The following is a 24526-nucleotide window of genomic DNA, read 5'->3' as shown; positions in this document are numbered from 1 at the left end:
ATAGGCTGCCTTTAAAGAGAAGATAGTTTGGTTACATTCGAGGTCCATTCCCATGAGGGAGAAAGGTAGGGCAAACAAATCCAGAGCTCCCTCGATGATGAAAGAAGTAGATAGTAAGATGAAGCAGAAAAAGTGTGTACATGACAGATGTCAGGTGGATAATACATGTGCTAAGCATTCTGAACATAGAAAGTTCAGAGGGGATGTGAAAAAAGAAAAAAGGGTAGCAAAGAGAGAATATGAGAAGAGATTGGTCACCAGCATAAAAGGGAATCCAAAAGTTTTCCTTAGGCATATAAATATTAATAGGGTGGTAGAAGAAGGAGTAGGGTCAATTAGGGACCAAAAAGAAAATTTACACTTGGAGGCAGAGGGCATAGCTGAGGTATTACTTTGCATCTGTCTTTACCAAGGAAGAAAATGCTGCCAAAGTCATAGTGAAAGAGGAGGTAGTTGAGACACTGGATGGACTAAAAATCATTAAAGAGCTATTAGAACGTATGGCTGTACTTAAAGTTGCTAAGTCGCCAGTGTTACAGCCACGTGGTGAGGAGTTTGGGTGGTTCCCACTGTTCAACTTCCACCTGACAGCGGCAATTTTTTTTTTGTTATTAGGGTTGAACCCCTTTGTGTTTTATTTGTCAAATAAACAGACAACAACTGGCTTTCCTGTAGGTTTTTAACAGAAGATTACTTACATTTTGAAACTTATCCTGAAATTGTTGCAACCGTATCCACTCATATTCATTCACACGCACAATAAGAGACAGATAAAGAGTTAAAGGGTAAGTGGTTTTCAAGTGAGATAGGGTTTCAGGGTTTACGGTAAACCTGTTGAATTCTTTCAGAAGTTAAGTTCTTGTTGGTTGCAGCCCTGAGGTGTTGTAGATTGCTCACTTGGTTGCAAGTTCAGTTTGAAGACAAAGGATCATTTCCAATACACTGCCGCACAAGTTGAAAATGCAGCATTTACAGAAGAGCACCTTCTTTGGCTTGCTGGATTTCCTCCCAGCTCTCAGCTGAACAGGCTTTTGTGATGTTTGTCCTGATTCTCTTTCTCTCTCTCTCTCTCTCCAAAGAGCTACTTTTAAGGTCAAAATGGTCTTGCATCTTGCCTCTGTTGGGAGATGTAGATCTCCCTCCCTGTGGTGACCCACATAGGCCCAGGATGTGGCTACTTCACACCTTCTTTGTTTCAGAAGAACCCATTCAATTCAAGAATGTTTCAGGATGGATATAATTAACACCTCTCAACCTAGTTAGGCATATTTACTTTTAAACAAACAGTGTGGCACTGTTTGAATACACATGCAGCCATCTTTTGCAGCATTGTCCACTTTAAAAAAAAGAAGTCAATTTTTATAACTCCTCAGGTTGAGCCTGTATTTTTTCATTGTCGTACTTCTTGTAAGCGTGACATTTGGACTGGATCAGATGCATCCAAGGATACTGAGGGTCGTAAGGATAGAAATTGCAGAGATACTGACCATAATCTTCCAATCCTACTTAGAATCAAAGATTGGTAGACAAACTGTAACAAAGCAATGGGCTGCCTTTAAAGAGGAGATAGTTCGGGTATATTCGAGGTACATTCCCACATTGGGGAAAGGTAGGGCAAACAAAACTTGAGCTCTCTGGATGATGAAAGAGTTAGAGAGTAAGATGAGGCAGAAAAAGGGTGCACATGTCAGGTTGATAAGAGGTGATGCTAGAGTCCTAGAGAATTGCAAATATTACACCCTTGTTCAAAAAAAGGGCTTAAGGATAAATCCAGCAACTGCAAGCCAGTCAGTTTAACCTTACTGGTGGGAAAGCTTTTAGAAATGATAATTTGGGATAAAATTAACTGTCATGTGGACAAATGTGGATTAAGTAAGGAAAGCCAGCACAGATTTTTAAGGGCAATTCACGGTTAACTAATTTGATTGAGTTGTTCGATGAGGTAACACAAGTGGTTGATGAGGGCAATTCGGTTGATGTGGTGTACATGGACTTACAAAAGGCTTTTGATAAAGCGCCACATAATAGACTTGTCAGCAAAGTTGAAACCTATGGATAAAAGGGACAGTGGCAGCATAGATGCGAAGTTAGCAGAGTGACAGTAGTGGGGAGTGTTTTTTTTAGATTGGAGGAAGGGGTCAGTGTTAGGACCACTGCTTTTCTTGATCTATATAAATGGCTTAGACATAGGTGTGCAGGACACAATTTCAAAATTTGTGGATGACACAAAAATTGGGAAGTATTGTGAACTGTGAGGAGGATAGAGATAGGCTTCAAGAGGGCATAGACAGGCTGGTGGAATGGGTGGACATGTGGCAGATGAAATGTAATGCAGAGAAGTGTAAAGTGATACATTTTGGTATGATGAACAAAGAAAGGCAACATAAAATAGAGGATACAATTCTAAAGGGGGTGCAGGAGCAGAGGGGACTGGGGGTTTATTTGCACAAATTGTTAAAGGTGGCAGGGCAGGTTGAGAAAGTGATTAATAAGGTATACGGGATCCTGGGCTTTATAAACAGAGGCATAGAATACAGAAATAAGGACGTTATGATGAGCCTTTATAAAACACTGTTTCGGCCTCAATGGAGTATTGTGTCCAATTCTGGGCACCACACTTTAGGAAGGACGTGAAGGCATTACAGAGGGTGCAGAAAAGATTTATGAGAATGGCTCCAGGGATGAGAGAGTTCAGTTATGTGGCTTGATTGGTGAAGCTGGGGCTGTTGAGACGAGATTTGATAGAGGTATTCAAATCATAAGGGGTCTGGACAGAAGAAATAATGAGAAACTGTTCCCGTTGGTAGAAGGGTCGAGAACCAGAGGACACTGATTTAAGTTGCTTGGCAAAAAATTAGAGCTGAAATGAGGAAAAACTTTTCTATGCAGTGAGTGGTTAGGATCTGGAATGCACTGCCTGAGAGTGTGGTGGTAGCAGGCTCAGTCGTGGCTTTCAAAAGTGAATTGGAATATCATTTGAACAGAAAGGGTTGGGGAGTGGGACTGGCTAAGTAGCTTTTATAGAGATCTGACAGAGACACAATGGGCTGAATGGACTCCTTCTATGCTGTAACCATTCTATGATACTTCTCCTTATGAATGTCTCTGAGGCATGTGTGCATCTAATGGATGCAGAATATTTAGCGAGGATGACAATCAGACAGATGCATCACAAGTGGCATTTGTTGTGAAAACCTGGGTTGTTGACTGAGGTGGTATTATATTACATGAGTATTGGAGTGAACGTCAGTGGTGAATGGGGGAAGGGGTTGTGAGGATTTGATGGGAAGTGAGGCTTACAGGATGTGCATGGAAATGGAACGATGGGTGCTGTTGAAAGTGAGTGTGTGTGACTGGAGTGCACGTCCCAAGACAGAGTGAGAGGAGGTACACTACATCTGTACCTTTGTTCACTTTTCCTGACCTGGCCAAGTCATTGAAATGTCTTCATGCTGAATCCAGACCCTCATGGTAATGTTCCTGTTGCTGAACTCCTGTGCCATCTCCACTACTTCTATGTGGTGGCAGCAGGGTTTTTTTTGTCATTGGAAGGAAACTGCATTTCCCATTGTATCCAGCAGAACATCCAGCAATTGCTCATGAACCTGGATGCAGCCTTTGCTCTATGCAGTCTTGTCTCTCACAACTCATCCAATCTCCAAACATCTTCCTCCCTCGCTGAACTGAACAGGAGGCAGCCAATTAATAGGCCACCTCTGTGTTCATCATCCAATTAAGGAAAATGGGCAGGACAGCAACACAGGATGCCCAATAGGAGTGCCCACAGCACTGGATAGCTGGCAGCCTGACCAGGAGAGTTAGGCATTGCTGAGGCAAGTAGGTAAGTGTGAGGGCCACTCAAAATGGAGGTGCTTTTGGATGGGTGCAAAACATTTTTAAAAAGGAAGGCCTAGAGATGTCAGGGCCATCAGTGTTGAATGGGAAGCCCTTCACAGGAATGATTGTGGCTACAGCTGTGGCCATTTCAACCTTGTGCCTCCGTCATTGGGGGTTTGAGAGGAGGCTTCTGACGGCCGTCCAACCTGGCCGCCTCCAAGTAGATGCCGGGTCCAGACTCAGCGGGGAGCCCTTGCAACGCTGAGAAAGTCCTGTCAGCATGGGATAATAACCCTTATTTGGGGCCTTAATTGCATTGATTAGCTGCCTGTCACTGTGGAATGGTCTGCCAATTCCTCTGGCAGCCTGCCCTTCGGAAACGTACCCAGAGGTGGGACAGCATTGAGGAGCTGTCGCAACGGGGTTTTCTGATACTTGCCCGGCCCCTCCCCCCAACCTCCAAGAGGCCAGGAAGATTCCAGCAGTGAAATCTGGAATCAAAATGATAATGAGGCCTCTCCATTGAAATTGGACAATTGAACATTCCTTTGTATCCCATGATGTTGCACATTCATCATCCACTATTTCCATCCTCTCTTCACACCCAGCTCCATTCCCGTTTCTGCATCAATATCAGGATCAATGCAACTGAATCTAGAACTGTGTTACAATTTGGACACGTCTGCATAACCAGAATTGGTAAGCCAATGAAAAGGTTAAAGATAACTGTTTTATTATAACGTTTTCTTTTAAGGTACTGTGGTGGATTATGACTCAGATAAATAGTTGACCCGTTAAACAAAATTCTTGATATATTATGGACATCTTCAGCGAGAGTTTAATATTTCTAAAATAATTTTCTTAATATTTAGACTAGATATTTTTAACCGCAAAGTAGTCTATTTTTATCTGAAGAATGACATGGTTAGAAATTTGAACTGGAGATACTAGAGACAAAATAAATTAATCAAAGTTATTCTCCAGTGTGTGAAATGAAAAATAACAATCCATCCATCTAAATGGGAGAATAATTTAAGCACCATTATCAGTGACAGGTGGGAAAAGATATGGGAGGATCTTTGTAAACACTATAATAGATTACAGGAGGCTGCAATCCAACCTCTGTCTAGAGATATTCTAGTATAATAATTCAAATATAATGAACTTCCAGAGGCCTCAGCTTTGTTGAATAAGCTACTTGCTGCACACTTTTTGAACGCATCCTAAACAACCTAAGTATAGAAACACAATTGTCCAGAATTTGCTGCCAAGATAATGGTGAGTTTATTGTGCACACCATTATTAATGTGTAAATAGTTCAGCAACTTGTGGCGAGGAAGAGATACACCATGAATTGCAAAACACAAGTTGCTGAATGATCTGTCATTAGTATCGCAAAAATGGAATCTCGGCCTGAAACTTTTAGTTGGATGAGGTTGCTGCATTTTGTACATTAATTGCCCATTAAATTTGTCACAGGAAGTTAGAGCTAGTGTTAACAGTGTAAGTAATCTTTATTGTGGAGATTCATGTTCTTGCAATGCCAATCACTTCTTCAGCCCAGAAGGGAACAATTTGAACTATCTTGTCTCATTCCTACAGGTAGTAAATTGTTGTTAGTGATGTTTAAAACTTAAAATTACAAAAGTAGTGCTTTTCCTTTGTGTCCCTTTCCCCCCCTCTCTTTCTTAATCCAAACTTCTTGCCCTCTATTTCTCATTCTGTATCTGATTTGATTTTAATTCACCCAAACTCACCCTTCTCCATCATTCCTCTCTTTCTTTCTCAATTCTTAAATCTCATTGGTTAAGGGGATAGACTGTTGATCCCATTGTCCACTAAGGTCCAAGATGCCCTGTTACCAACACCACCTCCCCCCTCCCCTCCCCCCATCCCACATTGTTAGCTCGTACTTCCAGCAAACTACAGGGCAAAAAACAGCTGAGATGAAGGATGAGGGATAAGGTCGAACTATGGTCTGAATGGTATGTGCTCCAGCAAATTTTAGGCCTATATTTTGAGGTTGCTGGGAGCTGAAAGTTTAGGACACAATTGGAAGGTCATTTTGACTTTGTGTGATAATATAAAATGGGCGATAATTGGATCAGCCACCCATTGTGCACCTCTCCCAATTTTCATTTCTACTCATATCAATAGAAACAAAATCAATTGAGCAGTCAATTCGATAGCACCCATTCACTATTGGCAAAAGTCAAGATGACCCACAAACTGTTGTTTGAGGGATGTGTTTTCAGCCATAATAAAATGTTCTAAATTAATACGTTAATTGGTTGCTTCTTTATAACTTTGCTGAATTGGAAGATTGAATAATTCCCTGCAATAAATATAAATCTTTGGCTCAATATTGTATGATGTTTTATTCTGTTTGAAAATTGAAATATTTGAATCAGCAAACTCAAGTGTTTTGAACTGCTTTGATCTCATTTATGTTTCATTACAATCATAGACTGTGTTTTACTCTCTGCAGTTAATAATTAGTTATGACTGCCAGTAAATCTGACTCCATCCTATATTTTCAACTATGCAGAATTAAAATATTCAAATGTGTTTCCTTAAGTCTTCTGACATTGTTTCAGCAAAAATGACAAGCAGTAAGTCAGTTCTAATGGTAAGTGTATCTACAGCAAAATGAACACCTTTGTTACATTTCCTCCCAGTGCCATCTAAACATATGGTTGGAGTCCTGAAAGACAATGGATAATTAGAAACAAAAAACTTTATATATATTAAAGGCCAATCCACCTCAATTATTCTATTCCACTTTTTCTGCCTTGGTACTTGTGTTGACTCAATGGTTGTACTCTTGCCTTTGAATTAGAAAGTTGTGAATTCAAGTCCTATTCCAGAATTTGAGCACATAATTTCAGTTGATGCCCCAGTGGTGAACTGAGTGATTGCTGCATGAGATGCTAAACTGTGATGCTGTCTGTCCTCTCAGGTGGCATACTTGAAGAACACCAACATTTATCAGCCAACACAAAAACATTTAATTGGCTGTATGTGGGACTTTACTAGCTTTCTTTCCCTATATGACAACAGTGATTACAATTCAAAGCTTGTTCATTGGCTGTGTGCAGTGCCCTGACATTCTGAAATGTGCTATGTAAAGGCAAGCTCTTTCTTTCTGGTGTTGAGGCATTACCAGAAATATTGCCACCTCCACTATATTGTTTTAATCTGTTAGTTGCTGTTACCAGGAAGAGAATTCTTTTAAAAAGTAGGTGGTAAACTTATGAGAGGCGTAAGTATATTGGCCAGCAAATCTAGCTCAAAAACTAGGCCATATATAGATACTCATACCTTAAATTTCTTTTGGCAATGTTGACAGATGAATGATTAACACACTCAGATGGCCAACTTGTGTCTGTAATTTTAGTGGAAGCGTTACCTCATTTAAAATCACTAAATTAGCACACAGTTAAATTAAGGATTAATACCCTAATATTACGAATACTAATTTGAAGGCTTTTATGTGTCAAATGGGAGCCCATTCCCATTTCCAAATGTTCTCTTCTTTCTGTTAAAAAATAATGAGTTCATGCAATACATTATGGAAAAAAATTGTGAATGAACAACATTCAATGTCACCTGGGAGCCAGTTCGATTTATACCAATAAAACAATTATTTGTACCAGCAGATATAAACCAGCACTTATTAAACATTAAATGACAATAAAAATGATACAGTAAATGATCTTTTATTGTGAGTGTGAAATTACATATGGTAATTGAATAATGTAATAACTGTTTAATAGCAGTATTTATAACCTTGTTTATTTTAATACACTTTTAAAAAATGTTACACCTCAATAAAATTAGCTACTATGTGGTTAAATAATTTTCAGGTATTATTAAATGCTTGTTTATGATTCCTTAGATAAAACTCCACCATAAAAAAAATTCCAATCCAGTTTTAGAATTAGGTCACACATGGTCTGACCCAATTTAATGAACAAATCTGTTCACTTTTATCAGGGAAAGAAAGGTTGCTGGTACAGCTTAGAAACCTGTCCCAGTTAATGGCTGAAGTTGATATAATTTTGTACCATTTTCTTATCTCAGATTACTTTGTATACCTCAAAAGTTAGTGCTCAGTTATAGTGGAGATGCTTCTCCTTTCTGTAGTTCTTATGCATTTTCTCTGCAAGCAACTTCAGTTTGATAGTCAGGTGATTCTAGTCTTTATCAGGGTCATCTCTACATTTATACTGGCCACAATTACCAAATTGTAATCCCCCTCTTCAACTTTACCCATGAATTATATGAAACACTGAGGATTATGCTACTAGTTTGTATTATGTCAAAGTGAAATCTTTTTGATTGTAAGAAATGCAAGAGTTATTGCAAACACACACAATGTTCTCAGTAACATACATTACTCTTGTCATTCAATATTTCTTTGTAGATCATTAATGATCAAAAGTTTGTGCTGAGAAGAACAATATAATTCAGTACTGAAAGGTTAAGAAAAAGAAGAATGACCATATATTTGTTTATTTTAAATCACCAAACAAGAACAAAGCATATCAGGACATGTAAATGTTAGACATAAATTGTGTACAATGTCTATTATTGTGACAATGTATCAGCTTATGCCATCTGTTAATAAATATGTTGCTATTTAATACATGAAATGAATCATGACAAAACCAAAAATTAAACTATAACTATTGAGGCAGACAATCCTGCGTCAGATTTTGTTTGGAATCAGAAAGATGCAAAAACACATCTAAATTTCACTTGCTCAGTTGTGGCAGCCAATTTGCTCAAAGCCTTTGCAACACTTAGCTTTTGCCTTAAATTAAAAGTAACACCTCATTCTGTAAACTTGAGGAAACAAAGTCAGCAATCGTTTCAATATACGCGAGACCTCATCTCAAGTGGTTAAACCCAATTCACCAGGCTTCCTTCCTTTCTGTTTCCTCTCTACTCCCCTCTGCTGGCCAATACCGTAAGACATTGCTATGGCTGGAGGTGCCCAACTGCAACAGAACTAGATTAATTAAAAAAAGATCCAAATTCTCTCTAATAAATTATAGAAATAAATTCCATTTTCATAATACATTTTATTCACTTTAGTTTAAGTTCTAGTATTAATTGTGCTTTGTGTTTATTTGATCTAAATATCGTTTTACATAATACATGATATACGTAATGACAAGAGGCAGGAAATTACAGTCAACAAAATCAGTGGATGAAGGCTTTGTGGCTTTGTATGACATTAATTTGTTTATAACCCATTTATTTTAATTGAGTTAGCATCTCTCGCAGTCAGAGGAAGGTCATACAAACACATTCAATGTCATGGCCAGAATTTTACGCTCCCACACCAACCCCACCGGAAGCAGGATGGAGGTGGGGGAGGGAGGCATAAAATCGAGTGGGAAGTGGGGGGGGGGTGGTGCTGTTTCTGTTGCCTAACCACCCCTGTTGCCATTTTACTAGCAGCAGGAGAGGTTGAAAATGGCCCACCTGCCCCAGGCCAATTGCGACCCTTAAGTGACCAATTACTTGCCACTGAAGGGCCTCCTCCCGCCACCGCTGGTAAAATACCAGCGATGGCCAAGAACTTCAGCACCTGTGAAGACTGCCTGCTAAAACCTCCTTGCGAGCCTGGGGGGGTTGGGGGCGGGGTATGAAACCCCAATCACTTTTATGGAGGCCGACGTCCATGGTTCTCTTCTGGCTGGGTGCAGTCCCAGCAGTGGCATTGCTGGAACTGATTGGCCAGCAGCTGTTGGAGGCTGGACCTCCTGCCTTAGAGGAGTGGAAGTCATGCCTGAGGTGAATTTCGGGCCTGGACCATGTAAAATTACAGCGTGGCTTCCAGGCGGTGGATACGGGCTCTTCTCCTGTTTTTAAGTCAGTGGGCAGGGCCTCCGCCGCCAAATAAAATTCCAGCCCTAGTTACTAAGATTGCAAATAGTATTTTTAAGCTGAAAATCTCCATGGAAATACTCCGCATCTCATGGAAATTAAGTGGGTAACAATGTGAGAACATAAAACAATGTACCTGACTAAGGCCAGCCTTCAATTGGTGCATCAGTTAGAACTTACATCTGATTCTCATAGTTTTCATTTTAATTACTTACCAGTGTGGAGCTGCAGAACATATTTATCTCAGCTAGAGTGAATCTGGGGTCGCTAAAAGTGATCCAAACAGTTCTAGATTATGGAGGGGAACTTGGTCCAAAGTTCCTGCCCTGATCACTATTCATATATCTGTGCTAAGATTGCATGTGTATATATGTGTTAGGTGAAGATAGGATTTAGCTCGACTGATGCTTTCCCATGATAACTAGCCTGCTGATATCCACCGACTGGGGTCACGTGAATTTTGGCCATGTGGGTGAGGCACTAGAGGGTGATCAGAATCTGTTATATAAAACCCTCACTCGATATCAATGCCTTAGAAGGGGAGCGAAAAGAAATCAGAACAAATATTGGAACACAATGGCCTCTAGGCCACACATATGTTATTGTTCCTTTATTGTTGCAGAGACAATATCCTGGAATTCCCTTCCTAATCCTATTGCAAGAGCAATATCTTTACAATACACCACAACCTTCTCAGAGTAACTGGCAGTAGGCAATAAATGTAGCCTTGCCAGCAGTGCCCACATTAATGCCCTAGGATTAATTAATAAAGATATACAATACAATTAGACATCCATAACCTCTGCTGGAAAGCAGGTCAGAGATGTCAATGTTTGGGAATAAAACAAGTTTACACTTTTGACACCTAATGCAACCGTTCTTAAGTTACAGGTAAGACAGGCTACATACAACATGAAATTCACTCTCTTCAGCTAAAAATTGTGCCTGAATCTCACCAGCCTCTCTACATGACATTGGTACAGATAGACGACAAGTATTTAATAAATAAATGTATCTGTAATGCTGGCTTGTAAAATGCCTGATTAACCTTTGTACAATAACATAAATTTTGCACTGTATTCAAAGGGATTCCCAGATTTCAAACATTATTAGTGGAAATTCTCTGTAAATGGAAACCTTGGAGATTGGCAAAAAGGATTTACTAGAAGCGAGAATAAACTTGTCTCCTTCCATTGTTTCAAAAGGTAAAGCTTCAAAAGTCAATTAGGTAATTACTTTTGGGAAAATTGCTTAGCTGCTTCTGATAGTAACCATAGTGATGGGATTTTTGATAAGATGTCAGGATATAAACTGCTGCATGACTTCCTTGAAATTCTGATTGGTAAAATTACAAGGGTGTGTCTTTTCTGGGAGAATGAACAATAGTATGAAAATATTCATTTCTGGAAAATATTCATTTACTTTCCTTCACCAGATCTCGAACATCTAAGGTTTGTGTTCCAGGCATGAACATATGCGTGACTATAATCTTAAATTGTGTGCAAGCATTGACAACAGGATGTTATGTAATGCATTATATGTTGTGGTAATGATATCATCTCCTTTGATTCTGCAGAGGCTCGGAGGCCCTCAAGAACCACCCTCAGAAGGGAATGGGAGCAGGTGGCCCGAGACATCAACTCCCGGGGCTGAATTTTACCAACCCCCCCCCAATGTCGGGGGGGAGGTCCCGTAAATGCCTCCGGGAGACGCCTGCCATGGGCCTCAATGCTGGGAATGCCCGCCCCATATTACCAGCGGTGGCGAGGCCTCATGACGACCTCCCTGCCACTTGGTGGTGGGAGACACATTTAAATATGCTAATCAATGTAAATTAATGAATTAATGAATTATGTGGTGCCGCCGGCCATCCCACTGCGATATTGCGGTCGGCAGCTGGCATTCCCACGCCATCCAATCTCCGACCAGTGATGGATGGCGGTACACTGGTAGGGAGGGGGGAAGAGGTAAGTATATCAGTGCGGGAGTGGGTGAGCAGGGTCAAACTTACCTGATTGGTCTAGGGGGTGATGGGAAGGGGTAAAGTTATAAGTTTCTGACCTTTGCAGGGGGAAGGTCAGGTCAGGTACACAAGGCGAGTATTTTGGTGGGGGAGAGGGCAAGGGATGAAATGTAAGTTTATTGGGGAGATGGGAGAGGGGCTGGGAACATTAATTTAATAATTTGTAATAAACTTTCAAGCAATGTGTCTTTAAAAATATAAATGAAATGTAAGGGCTTGAAGTCCTTTAAAAATGGCGTTGGCGCCTGCGCAGTGGCGCCGGATGCCATTGCCAAAGATGGAGTGCCCGCCCCCTCCACGTCATCGGGGGTTGGGGGGGGGTGTGGGGTGTGGGGCAGTCCGCTCCGGCTATGTGAACAAATCCCGCGCATGTGCCCCGCCATCTTTGAAGCTCGTCGTTGAGAATGGCGACAAGCTGGTAAAATTCAGCCCCAGAGTCTGGATCTGAGGACCTGGCAGCAGTGCCACAAGAAATCTAATGGCCTCACATGGATGGTCAAGGTCAGTGAATGCAACTTCACACGATATCTTCTATCCAGCACAACACCAACCTCTCAGCACCACACCCCTATCACTCATCCACCCAGAGGCACTCTCTGGCTCTCAGGACTCATATCTAACATCCAGATACTCCACCTTACCCTCACACAACTTCCAATGCTGCCAGCATCATCCCCATCTTCCAGTGTTTCACAAGCCCCCAGCTATTCAGCTGTCACAGGCATATCACCCAAAAACAGTGTTACACAACCACTGCCATTCTGCCCTCTCCCTCTCTCTCTTGCAACACAAGGTGGCACACAATGGAAGGGAGCAAAGCAGAACTGGCAGGGGTAAGGTCACCTGCATCTCCTGAGCCATTCAGAGGAGATAGTTAACTAAATCATGGGGCCAGTTGCGGTGAGGCACATGGCATCTGGCATTGTTGAGAACATTGAGGTTAATGGTACGTTCCTGCTTTATACCCCTTCTCAGCTCTCAGTTCACCCTCATCCTGCTATCTAGCATGATAAGTAAGCTGCTGATGATGTGAACATGGACCTCTTGCTTCCCACTTCACCCAGCTTCCGTCACACCAACGCCCCCTTCTGACCTCCTGCTTTTCACCCAAGAACTGCCACCTGCCCAGGCACTGCAGCCCAAGGAGGAAGAGAGAGAGCGCAGCAGTTCAGCAATAATGAAGAGGCTCGTCACTTGATCTGAATCTTGCAATTAGCTGTCATGAATTTCTTTGTGTTATCTTAAACAACACAGTGAGATATGTGGATTCCAGTTCATTGAAGATCTCTAGAAGGTCTATGAACAGCTAACTGAGTACATATAATACAGAGCAAATTATCTCCAGAACCTTTGTCCAGGCTGTTATTGTGCTGAGTGACTAAGACTTCTACTCTCATGAATGCATCCTGGTACTTAGCTCATTAGCACACTGAGTTCTTAAAGGGACATCACTCTTAAAGCGATGATACAACATCCCCTTTGTTTCCAAAGATAAGTCTCGTACGCTACAAGTAAAAACACATATAAATGGATAATATCAAAATTAGTTATACAGGGATAGAGATTATAACATTTACAAGAATAAGGATAGGGATTGTGAAATTTACAAGTGCAGAATCTTAAGAATCCACATATCATTTTGGTGGTTTGACAACTCTTCCAGATCTGGTTATGGTATAACCTTCTGGGTATGTGGATTTCATCCACCCTTTTGGGTTTGCAGGCATGTTGTCAATGTGTTGGTTGTTGTCCTGTTGTTTCATCACACCCTCATCTTCGGAGTGTGTTCTTTCGAGTCCGCTGTACGCAATTGGAGTATTGCACACTTCCCTTAATAGGCTTCAGTTCCTCCTCAACACATAAGACCTAGGCTCACAGCATAGTTTAGATACCTCTGCGGGTAACCATGTTCTCATTGTGGGGTGTATGACCCTGACCTTTTGTCCTATGTATTAGTTGAGGTAGTTTCTGCCCCTGCATGTCGGTCATGCACCATCTTCATTCTCCCTTGTTTTTTGATCAGTGCCTCCTGCATCTCGGAGAATTTGGGCAGATGGTGACTTGGCAGAGTCGTTCGCACTTGTCTGCCAAACAAGATCTCTGTTGGTGATGGTCAGCCCATATCCATAGGTGTAGCTCTGATGTGTAACCATAGCAACACGAAAATCTTGTTTTGTTGTTCTACACTTCAGGATAAGTGAGTTAACAGTGCAAATCATTCGCTCGGCAAGACGGTTAGCTCGAGGGTAGTGTGGTGAGGACGGCACATGGTTTATGCCCCATTTGGCACACATATCCTTGAAAGGTTTGCCCATATACTGTGGCCCATTGTCAGAAATAATTTCTTCAGGTGCACCAAACAGACTGAACAATGTGTCTGCGATAACTGCGCTTGAAGTGTCTTTTACCTGTCTGATAATTGGAAATTTGGAGAAATAATTGGTGCCTAAGATAAAGTCTCCATTGACGGAAAATAGATCAGTGGCATTTTGGACCAAGGGACTGATGGAATCTTGTGAGGGTGTAGAGGTTCTTTGCGTTGTTGTGGCTGGTGGCTCTGGCATGCCTCACACACGATTACTAACCTTTCAATGTCACTGCTGATCCGTGGCCAATAAACAGTGTCTTGTGCCAGTTGTATCATTCGCCCGATGCCCATATGGCCTTGGTGAAATTGTGACAAGATGTCCTGTTGGAGAACTTTGGACACAATCACTTGTTTTCCTTTGAAGGTTACGTCCTTGAGATACCAAGTTCATCTCTATAAGGTCAAAAACATCTGAGGGTTTCTGACACCTCTTTTACCATATCAGGCCAATCTTCTATGATGACTCTCCACAGTGCCTTCAGTTGTGGGTCATTGGCTGTTTCTGATTGCAGTTGGTCATACTTGTGCTGACCAAAATGCAATCAATCGATTTTGAGCACATCTTCCACCTCGATGTCCATGTTGTCTACTTGTCGATCCAGTGGGTCCTTTTCATTCTTAATCGGACTTGGCAATCTGCTCTGCGTATCTGGGGTGACCATTTTGGTACCCAGCTTATAGCAGACGTTGAAGTCGTACCCCTATACTTTCACTAAATATCGCTGTAGTCGAGCTGATGCGCTTGTCAATGGTTTGTGCCAGATCATCTCCAGTGGTTTGTGGTTGGTTTCCACAGTGAATTGCTTATCGAACAGGTAGGTGTGGAGCTTTGTGATCCCAAATACCAGAGCAAGTGTTTCACGCTCTACGTTTGAGTAATTGGATTGTACTGAGGATAAACTTTTGGATCTGACTGCAATTGGCTTGTCATCCTGCAGGATACACACTCCTAGCCCTTTCTATGAGACATTGATTTTCAGGATTGTCTTCTTCCTTGGATCATAGTACTGCAGGGTAAAGGTTTCTGCTGACAATGCTTGTTTGAGAGACTCAAACATATACTGATGGTCCCCCTGCCATACAAATGGTACATCTTTCTTTAAGAGCTCCCTCAGTGATGATGCTTCGTCAGAAAAATTTGGAATGTATGGTGCCAAGAAGTTAAAAAATCCAAGGCATCTCTGTAGATCTTCCTTGTCTTGTGAAGTAGGCATATGCCTTACATCTTTGACTTTGCCTGGGTCAGGATGGATTCCACAACCAGAGTAGATGGAGCCAAAGAAATTGATTTGACTTACATTCACCTCTCACTTCTTTCTGTTAAAAACGAGCCCTTTGCAATGTACTGCCATCAGTGAATGAAGATTTTGATCATGTACTTTTTCAGTTTTGCCCATTACTGCAATATCATCAGCAATGCATATATATAAAGGCATATTTTCTATAATTCTGTCCATATGCTGCTGAAACAAATCTTGACTGACAGATAAGCCAAAGGTTAGTCTCTGGAAGCAATATCTTCCAAATGGTGTTCTGAAGGTGGTGACTTCCTGAGATTCCTTAGCTAGGTGTATTGACCAATATCCATATTTAGCATCCAACTTGGAGAAGAATTTGGCTTCTGTGAACTTGGGATTGAATTCCTCCAGTGTTGGAATCTTGTGGGGGCATCTTTTAAGGGAGGGTTTTAGACGCCTCCATTCTAGACATGCGCTGATTGCTCCATCCTTCTTTAGTACGTACGCAATTGAGCTGCACCTGTCTGTGTGATGATGCACACAACGGATGACGCCATTGCATTCCATGTCATCTAACATGCATTTAAACTTTTCTTGTATGTGCACACTGCACTTTCTGGGAGTGTCGATTGATGGAAATGGATCCTCTTCGAGGTGCAGTATGGCATCTCCTTTGAAATCTCCTATGGCATGGAACCTGTCTGGGTACATGACATAATACAGATCAAACTGTATACAGAACTTTTGTTCAGGGTGTTGCTGTCCAGAGAGGTATCTACTCACACGAATACATCCTGGTACTTAGCTCATTAGCATACTGAATTCTTAAAGGGACATCACACTTAAAGTGATCATACAACATTAGCAGCCCAGATATTGGTGCTGCACCTACCTTGGAGGCAAGTATAGTGCTGGTATCAGTACATGGTGAGTCATCTGGGCACAAGATGACAGCAGCCAGGCTGGGGAAAAGGATGTTTTTTTTCCCACTTCACCAGAGGGTGAGGTCGCTGATAAGTTTTGCTGCAGAGGATTCAGCTAACGACCTCGGTGAAGAAGCATGCAGGAGAGCATTGGAGGGCATGCACACCAAGGTGCTGGCTACATTGGCTAGTCAGCCAGGCAGCCTCCTATCGAGGAGCATGGAGGAGTCTGACTCCAGCTTGGCAGAGGGCATGGTGCAGAGTGTTCGAATGAAAAGTCACAGACCTGAAACGTTAACTCTGCTTCTCTCTCCACAGATGCTGCTAGGCCTTCTGAGTATTTCCAGCACTTTCTGTTTGTATTTCAGATTTCCAAGTGCTCATTAGCACTAACTTATTAAAACACTGTAACCACATCCTGAGAATGTTGGAGAATAATGACATTTTGCGATAGAAATGAATCTGAGCCAGATCACCAGGAATTGGTACTTAGGCCATAACCATATATTTGGGACAAGCTACTGGTAACAACAGCACTTCCAGAGGCAACTTGACTCTGTCAAAAGTCAATTCCAGGTGGCAGCCCTCAGGCAAGATCAAGAAAGGGATTTGGAGCAGGCAATGGGAAGGCATTCTCTAGAACTATGAGAGGCAGGGGCACTCCTGCTCTGCCTACCTACATAGAAAAGTGATTTTGTTTGGTTAAAATTTTTTTTTAAATGCTTACATTTCGTTGATTTCCCGAGGAGCCGCTGTTGAATCCTGAGTAGGCCGGGGCTGCTGATGAATCCTGAGTAGGCCAGGGCTTCTAATCTAATTTTGTAGAGGGGCACTTCAACCTGTGTTAGGCCCCTCATTAACATATTCAAGAGGTTGTACATCAGTTCTGTGTGGTTGCCCAGAACACCTAAAAAATGGGCCCCACAAATTTAGTAGGCTGCCCCACTGCTAAACTGTTTTGATTTGCATCTGTTTTACACCCAACACTCCTCCCTAATTTGGGCACAATATTTATCTCGTCAGCAGACCCAAGCTTAATGCGAATACAGATATGAGCTGCACCAAGAAAGAAAACACACTCACAATGAATTTAAAAAAATGTAATCTTCATAACATAAAAAAATTACATCGTAAAAGTTGTAACTCCTTTTCGAAATAAAAAAAAAGATTGTGACTTCATGTACCATTTTAGTTAGTTAGATTAGCTCTCTTCAGTGGGCAGCAGTGTGATTGTGAGGGCAAAGACTTGATTGGTCACAATATTCTGGAGCATGTGGGGTTGGAAGGAACAATGTTATGATTATATGATCATCTCCACAATATCCCCATCCTCAAAAATGAGGGAGCCCAGCACATCAGTGCAGAAGTGCCAAGTGGATAATCTATCTTGGCCTCTTCCAGAGGTCCGGAGCATCACATGTGCCAGTCTTTAGCCAGTTCGATTCACTCCATGTGATATCAAGAAATGGCTGAAGGCACTGGATATGGGCCCTGATAACATTCCGGCAATAGTACTGAAGAAAATAAAAGCAAAATACTGCGGATGCTGGAAATCTGAAATAAAAACAAGAAATGCTGGAATCACTCAGCAGGTACATTGTTCCGATTGTTCAGGCAGTTCCGATGAAGGGTCACTGACCCGAAACGTTAACTCTGCTTCTAATAGTACTGAAGACTTGTGCTCCAGAACTGGCTGTGCCCCTAGCCAAGCTGTTTCAGTACAGCTACAACAGTGGCATCTACCTGACAATTTGGAAAATTGCCCAGGTATGTCCTGTCCACAAAAAGCAGGACAAATCCAACCTGGCTAATTACTGCCTTATCAGCCTACTCTCGATCATCAACAAAATGATGGCAGGCGTCATTAACAGTGCTATCAATTGGCACTTACTTAGCAATAACCTGCTCACTGATGCTCAGTTTGGGTTCTGCCAGGGCCATTCAGCTTCTGACCTCATTACAGCCTTGGCCCAAAGATGGACAAGGGAGCTGAGCTCAAGATGTGAGGTGAGGTGAGAGTGACTGCCCTTGGCATCAAGGCAGCATTTGATCAAGTGTGGCCTCAGGGAGCTTAGCAAAACTGCAGTCAATGGGAATTAGGGGGAAAACTAGCACAAAGGACGATGGTTATGGTTGTTGGAGGTCAATCATCTCAGTCCCAGGACATCAGTGTAGGAGCTCCTCACAATAGTGTTCTAGGCCCAACCATCTTCAGCTGTTTCATCAATGATATTCCCTCCATCATAAAGTCAGAAATAGGGATCTCGCTGATGATTGCACAATGTTCAGCACCATTCACAACTCCTCAGATACTGAAGCAGTCCATGTTCACATGCAGCAAGACCAGGACAACATCCAGGCTTGGGCTGCATCTGCCATGCATTAGCCCACTCACTCAACTTGTCCAAATCACCCTGAATGCTCTCTGTATCTTCCTCACAACTCATCCTCCCACCCAGTTTTGTGTCATCTACAAATTTGGAATTATTACATTTAGTTCCCTCATCTAAATCATTAATGTATATTGTGAATAGCTGGAGCCCTAGCACCGATCCCTGCGGTACCCCACGAGTCACTGCCGGCCATTCGGAAGAAGACCCATTTATCCCTACTCTTTGTTTCCTGTCCGCCAACCAATTTTCTATCCATCGCAATACACTATCCACAATCCCATGCGCTTTAATTTTACATGCTAATATTTTATGAGGGACTTTGTCGAAAGCCTTCTGAAAGTCCAAATAAACCACATCCACTGGCTCCCCCTCATCAACTCTACTAGTTATATCCTCCAAGAATTCTAGTAGATTTGTCATGTATGATTTCCCTTTCGTAAATTCATGCTGACTCTGCCCAATTCTACCACTGTTCTCTAAGTGCTCTGCTATAAAATCTTTGATAATGGACTCTCGAATTTTTCTCACTACCGACGTCAGGTTGTCTGGTCTATAATTCCCTGCTTTCTCTCTACCTCCCTTGTTAAATAGTGGGGTTACATTAGCTACCCTCCAATCTGTAGGAACTGTTCCAGAGTCTATAGAATCCAATAAGTACCTGTAGATTCAGTCTGTACCATTGTTCAACAAATCAGAGAATCAAACAATCCTACAGCAAAGCATGAGTCCATTAACCCATCATGCCTCTGCAGGTCCTTTGAAAGAGCTATCTAATTAGTCCATTCCCGTTTCTTTTACCCATAGCCCTGCCAATTTTTTTCCTTTTCAAGTATGAACCTAATTATCTTCTGAAAGCTGCAATTGAATCTGCTTATGCCACCCTTTCAGGCAGTACATCAGATTGTAACAAATGGTTGCATAACAAAGAATCTCTACATCTCTCCTCTGCTTTTCCCAATTATCTTAAATCTGCATATTCTGGGTTCAGGCATAATTGCTGGTCGCAACAGTTTGTCCTGATGTACTCTCTATAAAGACGGGGCTAAAGTGTGGCGAGTCGAAGAGACTTAGTAGTTGGTAGGAAAAAAGACAGAGGTGCAAGGGGAGAGCCAACTGTGTAACAGCCCCGACAAACAAATTTCTCTGCAGCACCTGTGGAAGACCCTGTCACTCGAGAATTGGCCTTTATAGCCACTCCAGGCGCTGCTTCACAAACCACTGACCACCTCCAGGTGCTTATCCATTGTCTCTCGAGATAAGGAGGCCAAAGAAGAACTCTCTATCTAAACCCTCATAGTTTTGAACATCTCTACTTAATCTTTTCTTAACTTCTTCCTAGCTAGGAGAACAATCCTAGCTTTTCTAGTCACTCCACATAACTAAGCCACTCATCCCTGGTACCATTCTAGGAAATTTCTTCTGCACCCTCTCCAAGACATTGAGATCCTTCTTAAAGTGTGGTGCCCAAAGTTCAATGCCATAATCCACTGAGGCCTAACCTGTGATTTATAATGGTTTACCATAGCCCCCTTGCTTATGTACTATATGCCTCTATTTATAAAGCCAAGGATCCTGTATGTTTATTTAACAACCTTATCAACATTTCCTGGCATCTTCAGAAACTTGTTTATCTGAATCCCTGAGAAACTTTCTGCATCTGCACCCTATCTAAATGAAATCCCTCATACCATTTTGTTACTGGTAGAGAATAATAAAGTCATAAAATAAAAAGCATTATACTGTAGATGCTGGAAATGTGAAACACAAACAAGAAATGCTAGAAATACTCAGCAGGTCTGGCAGCATCCGTGGAGAGAGAAGCAGAGTTAATGTTTCAGGTCAGTAACTCTTCATCAGTACTGGCAGATATTAGAAGTGTAAAAGGTTTTAAGCAAGTAAAGTGGGGGTGGGGCAAGAGATAACAAAAGAGGTGTTGAAAGGACAACATCACAGAGAATAACTGACCAGAAGGTCATGGAGCAAAGGCGAACGGTGCATTAATGGTGTGCTGAAAGACAAAGTATTAGTACAGAGAGGGTGTTAATGGACAGAAAACTGAGCAGCCTGGCCCAAGCACAAACATGAAAAAAAACAGTGGGTAGGCACAATAGAAACAAACTAAAATAAAATAAACACATAAAAAATAAAAAAATAACTAAAAATAAAATAAAAATAAAAATGGAGGCCCGTCATGCTCTGAATTTATTGAACTTAATGTTCAGTCTGGCAGGCTGTAGCGTGTCTAATCGGTAAATGAGATGCTGTTCCTGGAGCTTGCGTTGATGTTCACTGGAACGCTGCAGCAAGCCCAGGACAGAGATGCGAGCATGAGAGCAGGGGGGAGTGTTGAAATGACCAGCAACCGGAAGCTCGGGGTCATGCTTTCAGACTGAGCAGAGGTATTCTGCAAAGAAGTCACCCAGTCTGCGTTTGGTCTCCCCATTGTAGAGGAGACAACATTGTGAGCAGCGGATACAGTATACTAAATTGAAAGAAGTACAAGTAAATGGCTGCTTCACCTGAAAGGAGTGTTTGGAGCCATGGATAGTGAGGAGAGAGTTTTTTAAAAGAAGTAGCCATATGTCTTTATTGGAGGATATTAAACCACAGAAATAAAGCAGCTAGTCCTGCAAGCTGTTGTCTGTTTTGAAATGCTGTAATGAATTATTAGGATAGAATGAATCTAGTCTTTAATGCTAAAGAGAGTAATGTAATACAAGCTGAGATGTATAAATTAGAGATATGTATAGCTTCTAACTTCCATGTAATAGTTTATATCCAGGTCCTGCTGAGCCAACCCTTACTGGGACACTCATTTGTATGTTCTGCTGCTACATGGTGGTCTGCTATCCTAAGCAAAACAACGATCCCTCAGCTCACACGATTACAAATGGTGGACTGACCAATGCCTCCAAAATCATTCTCAGAGACCCAAAGGATTTGAGAAACAAAGTTGAAAGCAGCTGTCACCTTTGCTGGTTATCAACAAACAACACATATCAGGATCAGTTCCTAAATGAGGACTCAGTTCTTGATCGAGGTCAAGAATTGTTTGTTTTGAGAAGTGAAATCTCTAAAAATGTTAGCCAAGTTCAGGCTAAGAACACATGTTCAGAATTGATATACCCACACAGGAAAACATTGTTTTACCTTGACTTGCTTTTCAAATCTCACTCTGCTTCAAACCAGAAAAACAACATTTTTCCTGCCATTACTTTTTATATATTGCCCATGCTTCAGACCTAACTCCATATGATCTGATTAGTATTTGTACTTTTGCTACAAACCTGACATCGAAATTACATGTGAGGCTATGCTCGTGTGAGGACTCCCTCTTTTTGATATTTTTGGCAGGAGAATAACTGAGTTATTTTCAAACATTCCATTCGAACTAGTAAACAGAAGTGGCTAAAATTTGGATAGGGCCTCTTGCCAGGCGCGGAATCGCGATGTACGATTAACCCATGCTCGATGGAAATGATGCAGGCAGCACACAAACTTCCTGCCCATCTCCATGTTTGTGGCATGCAGCCCAGTGCTAAACACAATGCTGAGTGGCTTCACACTCACTAGAGTACCTAAGTTTGTGCGAGGCTAGCACCAATAAAAGCTGGCCTGCGCTTCTTAAAGCCAGCCTGCACCTCTTAAAATAGAGGTGCAATCTGGCTGCTGCAGTTGCTGGAAGTGGATAGGAGAGATTTTCTGAGCAGGAAGAAATTGGAGCATTGGAGCAGCAGGCCAGAGAGAGGGCTCCCAGGTTTTCAGATGCAGTCCTGGAGGCCTTAGTGCAAGAGGTGGACAAGAGAAGAGATTACTTCTTTCTGCATGGGGCCAGGAGGCCCTGCAGACAAGAACTTAGAAGGGAATGGGTGCAGATAGCCATGGAGGTCAATGCTAGCAGTCTGGCCATGAGGACCTGGATAAAATGCTGGAAAAAGTTCAGTGACCTCACTCGAGAAGTCAAGGTCAGTGAATGCATCTTAAAAGATTATCTCCTACCAACCACACCAACCTTACACACAGTTCGGCATAGCACACCCCCATCACTCACCCATCAACAATCTCCAGCAATCAATACTCATGCCACACAATCATATGCTCCACCTCACCCTCACACACTGCTGCAAGCTTCACAACCGCATTTCACAGCTTCCACATACTTTCAGCTATTCAATTATAATGGGCAAGTAACCCAAACACATTGTGACATACACATTGGCTCTTTTCCCTCTCTGTTTCGGACAAGATGGTACATAACAGGAGGAAGCAGCAAAGAACCAGCTGGCACAGGCACAGCTGCATGCCCTCACCCCCATAAAGGGGCCAGTGCTGTGAATTATTAGTGCGGCCGTCACTGAGACCATTGCAACCAGTGTTGCTGAGGCCATCTAGTCTGCCTGATGCACCTTCTCAAATCCTACTTCACCCTCATCCTGCAATCTGGTATGAAGTACAAGCTGTAGATGTTGTGACCATGCACCTCTTACTTTCCCACCCATCCCCACATACCACCCTCCAACCCTCCCCTTGTGCATGTATGCTTTCAGAGACCCAAGACCTGCTGCCTGACCAGCCAGTGGTTCCTGATGATGAAGGACTAAGAGAGGGTACACCTCTGAGGAGGAAGCACCGTCACTTGATCAAAATGTGCAGCCACCAGCTCAGATACTGGCACTGCGAGTAGCTTAGAGGGTAATTCAGAGGTGGCATCTGCACATGGTGAGTTACCAGGCACCAATGGACTGCAGCAAGGCTGGAGAGAAAGGATAGCATGTGTGACAGCTTCTCAGAGAGTGAGGTTGCAGATGAGTTCTGCTGCAGGGACCTCAAATAAAGACCTCAATGATGCAGCATGCTGGAAGAGGCTAATGGGCATGCACACTGAGTTTCTTGGTGCATTGGCAGGCCTGCCAGAGAGTCTTTTGTCATTGTCAAGGAGCATGGAGGAGATTAGCTCCAACTTGGCACAGAGCTTCACATAGAGCTTGGAGCCTGACCTTTCCAGTGGAGAAGTGGTGGCCAACTCCATGACAGCACTTGCCCACCCAGTCGCAATGCAGCATCCACTGGCTGTTGTTTCAGCTTCTATTGCAGCACTTGCAGAAACCATCCGAGTGCAAAGAGTCTGTGAGGAAGGTTAGACAGTTGACAGGGCAAAGTTGCAGCCAGTATGATGGGTTGAAGTGTGTCTATTTTAACGCAAGAAGTGTCTGGAATAAGGGTGATGAACTTAGAGCATGGATCAGTACTTGGAGCTACGATGTTGTGGCCATTACGGAGACGTGGATATCACAGGCGCAGGAATGGATGTTGGATGTTCCGGGGTTTAGATGTTTCAAAAGGAATAGGGAGGGAGGTAAAAGAGGTGGGGGAGTGGCATTGTTAATCAGGGATAGTATCACAGCTGCAGAAAGGGAGGTCGTCGAGGAGGGTTTGTCTACTGAGTCATTATGGGTGGAAGTCAGAAACAGGAAAGGAGCAGTCACTTTGTTGGGAGTTTTCTATAGACCCCCCAATAGCAACAGAGACACGGAGGAACAGATTGGGAGGCAGATTTTGGAAAGGTGCAGAAGTAACAGGGTTGTTGTCATGGGTGACTACAACTTCCCTAATATTGACTGGAACCTCCTTAGTGCAAATCGTTTGGATGGAGCAGTTTTTGTCAGGTGTGTCCAGGAAGGTTTCCTGACTCAATATGTAGATAGGCCGACTAGAGGGGAGACTATGTTGGACTTGGTGCTTGGCAACGAACCAGGCCAGGTGGCAGATCTCTCGGTGGGAGAGCATTTCGGTGATAGTGATCACAACTCCCTGACCTTTACTATAGTCATGGAGACGGACAGGAG

Source organism: Heterodontus francisci, chromosome 6 (assembly GCF_036365525.1).
Source record: "Heterodontus francisci isolate sHetFra1 chromosome 6, sHetFra1.hap1, whole genome shotgun sequence".
NCBI lineage: Eukaryota > Metazoa > Chordata > Chondrichthyes > Heterodontiformes > Heterodontidae > Heterodontus > Heterodontus francisci.
This window is presented reverse-complemented; position numbering follows the sequence as displayed.